Genomic DNA, 6,000 nt, shown 5'->3' with positions numbered 1-6,000 from the left:
TCCTAAAAAAGAAAGATTCATTCTTTCTTTCAACACGTATTTATCGAGTGTCCATTATGAACCAAAAACCATGCCAATTTCTAGGAATAAAATAGGGAACCTAACGTACACAGTTCTTGGTCTAGTAAGAGAGCTAGATCTTAATCAAATAATTACTGATGCCTGTAAAATCAACACTGTGATAGTGCTATTAAAGAGAGCACATCGTTTTAAGAGATTGTATATTAACTGGAAAAGGCTTCAATGACTGAGCGCCACTTCATCAGGTTTTTAAATTAAAGAAGCAGAAAGAGGAAGAGCATTTCAGGCAGAAAAAATTGGTTGCACAAAGGCCAGGATAGAAAGGAACTTTGCCAAGTGGAAGAGGATACGTGACAAGACCTTAACACGAGAGGAAATATGTTATGGAATGTAACTAGAGAGGCAGGTAGTGACCAGAGCACACAGGACTGAAGACGTCACTTCGCCTTTTGAGATTTTGTGGTGGTAAACATTTTGCTTATTGAACATTGCTTTTAGGTTGAATATTTTGTTTCAAAAGATAAGGGCCGTAAAGACATGAACTCCAAGTGTGGAAGATTCCGTGGAGAAGTCTGGCACTGAGAGAAAGGAACTCAGGCAGTAGCTGGGAGGTACTATTAGTGTGACGAGAAGTAGTTCCAATTGGCAGAGCTATCAGCATACTTCCAAGCCAATGGGACTTGTGGCTGAAGATATGGCAATAAAAGCAGTTTTTATTTCATTGTCCAATTTCACACCCACGAAAAATAAGACAAAATTTTAAAAATACACGTAGAGAAGAAGTCTATCTTTAATGAAACAAGTACATCAGTGTGATATTTTGATATTCATCAATGTGGTTTTTATTACCAGAATTCTGTTTTGCTCCCATCTAGTCTCCGCATCTCACGAAGCACTTATGTGAGTCCAGGAATATGGGTCCAAGCAGCAAAGTTCGAACAGACGAACAACAGAGGAGAAGTGTTAAGTTCTTGACTTTTGAGCTCAAGATTTGTCACCTGAAACACGTAACATGATCATTTGAAAATATTTGAGTTGCCAAAGATGACTTTATTTTGGTTACAAAATATGTTGAAGGATACAGGACAGAATATGAGTAGAGTACGCACAACTTTGGAAATAATGAATATGATAGAGGTGCCAGTTTCCCCATGAACTGGATGAGCAGAAAAGAAAGGCTTCAAGATGTGGGTTTTGAGAAGGAACTCGTTCCAGAGAAAGGAGGTGAAGAAGGAACTCCCCAGATGTTTTGGGGTAAATCTGAAAGAGGTGGAACTCATATGCGGTTTCCATTTGAACCTCGATGCCCTCAGACTTGTAAATGTTCCTGAACACCAACAGTCTGGCAGCAGGATGGCTTCTACATATAGAAGTCTCTGGAGGCAGGTGGGACAGGTGTTCCCTCAAAGAGTCACATGTGGCCAGAGTACTATGAGAAAGCAGTTATATTTTCTCTTGCCTTGAGAAAGGCATGGGAGTTTGAGGAGAACTGCCAGGAACTAAGAAGGGGAGAAGTGTTTCCAACCTGGCATGGTTGTCGGGTTCTAGCAGGTATCAATGGGGTGCTATGGCTGAGGCACCCCAGATGATGCATTCAAGACTCCGACTGGATCGTTCACCTCGACAGGTGCCAGAGTGAACCAATGATGATCATGTGGTTTTACCTTTCCCAGGTTCAGGCTAGACACATAAGCCAGGAGGAATTTGAATAGTTCTCTAGGGAAAAGGAGGAGGTCAGTGAAAAACGTTGGTTGAATCCTGAAATGATGAATACATCTAAAAAGTATCTAGATAAACTTTTAGAACCAAATTTGGACTTAAAATATAAAACGTTATAGGAAATAAAGCTGTCCGTTACACGTCTGAGTTTTGTTACTTGTTAAGGTTGTACTCACTTAAGGAATCAGCTGCAGTTCAAAATCATAAACCACAAAATGTATCTCAAGATCCAGAATGTTAGATGTTAAAAACTGATTCATATTTGCTCAAACCTTGAGTAGAGAAAAACAATTTAATGAAGGTTGCTGTTGTAGATAGGAAAAGAGTAAAAAGATGGACCTAGGGATGTACCTTGGGAAAACCAGGCCATCCACTGCAAGGTGGTGAGGGAGCACTGAAAGATAAATCGCACTGGCTCATCATTATTGATTGTCTACAAACTGACAGTCCAGCTTAGGGAGATTTCTGAAGGTATCACAAAGTAAAGGATCAAGAATGAGGATATAACCGTTAAGAAATGGGAATTTGACATACATAATGATCACTGAAAATTGAGTGAAGATGTGCTTCAAGATAGGGAAAATAGCATATTTAGTGAAAGCCTACAAGTACTAATCCCATCCCCAAACCAAAGTCATCTCCCTGCCTCATCTCCCTGCCTTCTCCAACTGACATGACTCCCTGATTATTCGACAGACAGGTTACTCCATTTGAAACTAATAATCAGTAAAGGAAACCACATAAGACTTAGCCCCTGTTCTCATGTTCTGCAATAGGAGACTTGTGGGTTTGAGTATCTGCTGCCAATAAATCAGTAAGTTTCTCCGGAGTTACAAATGTATTCCATTAACAGAAGCTTCACCTTGAACAATGGGGAAATAACTCATCTGTTCTATATACTCAAAGGTAAATTTTGAGCAATTGAACCATTTTTGTCTTATGAAATATATGAATTATGTAATTTATTGAATTATTCTTTATACATTAGCCTTTAAAATCTTCTTTCCATCCTTATAACTGACCTCCTAACAACTCCTCTACCATATTATGCTTTTGTTTCTGGCTATATTGTACACCTTTTTTAATCTTAATTTTGTAAAAGATAGATTTATTTATTTATTTATTTATTTGAGAGAAAGGAAGAGAGAGAGGACACATGAGCAGGGGGGAGGGGCAGAGGGACAAGCAGACTCTCCGCTGAGCAGGGAGCCTGACAGGGGGCTCGATCCCCAGACCCTGGGGTCATGACACAAGCCAAAGGTTGCTGCTTAACTGACCAAGCCACCCAGGTGCCCCTTAATTTTAATTTGATTGAATTCTGTATTTAAGCCATTTTTGCATCTTTATGTTTTTTTGGGGGTAACTCAAATCATTCATTTGACCGAGGAAAAATAAAATAATAAAAAATACTGCCATATGCACATTAAAATTTTTTTCAAAGTATAGTTGACATATGGTGTTATATTTCAGGTATACAAAATAGTGATTGGACAACTCTATACTTTACACTATGCTGAGTGTAGAGTTCCTTTAATCTTTATACTATATGTATTTTTCATGAGAAAAATTTCATATAGAAAACAAAGTTTAGGTAAAAAGTCTTTTGATTAAAAGTTTATTTGAAAAACAAAACAAAATCCTGGTTTTCAGAGTCTTTAAATGTTTCTCACACAACTTACCCAACACATACCAGCAGGCAATCCTCCTTGTTGCTCATGGATCCAGGGTAATGGTGGATGATTTATAAAATGCTCTCCATTGTCGTTGCAGTGGGAAAGGATGTGGGCAAAGTAAGACCTGCAGTGGCCGTTAGAGATTTCATCCAGAATTTGCATGTAACACTTCTCTTCACACTGAACTGACCAGAGGAAGTCACATTTCATGGCCTAACTTCAGAGAACACAGGGAAGGACACTCTTACCATGTACCTGGAAGTGAGTGAGAGTGAAAATATTTCAAAAATACTAATTATGGCCTCAAGTAAGAATGATTATTTTCACTAGGATGGTGAAGAGGGGGTTAGAAAGAAGAACTCCATGCACAAAAACCCTATGTATAATATATATTATGTATGTACTTGCATATGTACACATATATATGCAGTTTTTATATGTATTATGATATGTATATAATTAGAGACAATAGAGAGGAAAGAAACAAGAATAATTCAGCAATTTTTAGTTATAGAGATGGGAAAAAAGTGCGTTAAGACTCTTGGGAACTGTGAAAAAGATGGTGACAGACTTTAATTTCAGACTTACTGAATTCAAAGTGGAAATAATGTACAGTTAGAAATTCAGCTGTTTTTCAGGAAAGAGATGGAAGTCATTGATTTGGAGATGGTAGTTGAAATCACAGAGTTAGCCAAGCAAGACTCCAGAGACAGAAAGTGCACATAAAAAAATAGCTGTGGACCGATTCTTAGAAATTAGCATAATAGAAAGATGGAGGGGAAAGAGGCATACGTATGAGTAAAGGAAGAGATGTTAAGAAATTGCAAGATAGATGGGATAGTTTAATGTTAGGATATCCAACAAAGATCTAGCAGAATGGTGGAATTCCGTCTTTGGAATGATCCACGATGACAAATGCTGTGAATTTATTCACTAGGAGACAACTGAAAGAAAATATGTAGGTCAATGAAGACTTCTGAAGAAAGAAAGGACTTTTCTGAAGAAAAACCTTTTAGCAGGGTGGGAAGGACATATACTGAAAAACAAAAGGTCAACAAGTGGAGAAATAATAGTGGTCTTTGGCTACAGTTCTTTGAAGATGATGATCATGGAGAATGCTGGGGGATTTAGATGAGGGATGCTGTAGAAGACAGTAATAATATATTGGTAAGGAAAATCAACAAAAATAAAATTGTGATATGTAGAGAGATAGAAGATAAAAACTAATGGAATAAAAATGAAACATGAGTATAGTCGGTAATAACCCTTGTCCAAGTTTTATTTTTCCTTTCAAGTTTTTATTTAAATTCTAGTTAGTTGACATATAGTGTAATATTGGCTTCAGGAGTAGAATTTTGTGACTCATCACTCACATATCATACCCAGCGCTCATCACAAGTGCCCTCCTTAATGCCCATCACCCATATATATATCAACCCTCAGTTTCTTCTCTATCACTGAGAGTCTCTGATGGTTGCTTCCCTCTCTCTTTTTCCCCCTTCCCACATGTTCATCTGTTTTGTTTCTTAAGTTCCATATTTTGAAATCATATGATATTTATTTCACTTATTTCTTATTTTCACTTATTTCATTTATTATTGATTTATTTCACTCAACATAATACACTCTATCTGCATCTACGTCATTGCAAATGGCAAGATATCTTTTGGATGGCTGAGTAATATCTATCGTGTGTGCGTGTGTGTGTGTGTGTGTGTGTATGTGTGTGGCCTTTTCTTTATCCATCCAAATTTTTATTTAAATTCCAGTTAGGTGGGATCCCTGCGTGGCACAGCGGTTTGGCGTCTGCCTTTGGCCCAGGGCGCGATCCTGGAGACTCAGGATCAAGTCCCACGTCAGGCTCCCGATGCATGGAGCCTGCTTCTCCCTCTGCCTGTGTCTCTGCCTCTCTCTCTCTCTCTGTGACTATCATAAATAAATAAAAATTAAAAAAAATAAATTCCAGTTAGTTAACATATAGTGGAATATTGGTTTCAGAGGTAGAATTCAGTAATTCATCAGTTGCATATCACACTCAGTGCTCATCACCCAGTTACCCCATCCCCCGACCGCCCTCGCCTCCAGTAACCCTCAGTTTGTTCCCTGTTGTTGAGTCTCTTATGGTTTGCCTCCCTCTGTCTTTATCTTATTTTATTTTTTCGCCTGCTCCTCTTTGTTCATCTATTTTGTTTCTTAAATTCCACATGTGAGTAAGACCATGTGGTACTTGTCTTTCTCTGACTGACTCATTTCACTTAGCAGAACACACTCTGGTTCCATCCACATGGAGATTCTGTTTCCATATAGATTTTTTTCCTCTATTTTCTGTGTCTCTGATTCTCTGTTTTGTATTTTCCCTTTTATTTCTTTGTTTCATTCTGGACCTTTTCTTTCTTTGCATATTTCAGCTTACTAATTTTCTCTTCAGCTTTGCCTGTTTATTATATTTTTTCAGTTCTGATTTCTATTTTTTTTACTTATATAATTTCCAATTTTCTGCTAAAATCTCTAATCATATCATTCACCTCCTTGGAATATCTCAAGAGTAGCCAAAGATTGTGTCTGACAACTCTTTTTTCTTAAATAA

The sequence above is a fragment of the Canis aureus genome, chromosome 35 (assembly GCF_053574225.1).
Source record: "Canis aureus isolate CA01 chromosome 35, VMU_Caureus_v.1.0, whole genome shotgun sequence".
NCBI classification, from domain to species: Eukaryota; Metazoa; Chordata; class Mammalia; order Carnivora; family Canidae; genus Canis; species Canis aureus.
Note: the sequence above shows the minus strand (reverse complement) of the source record.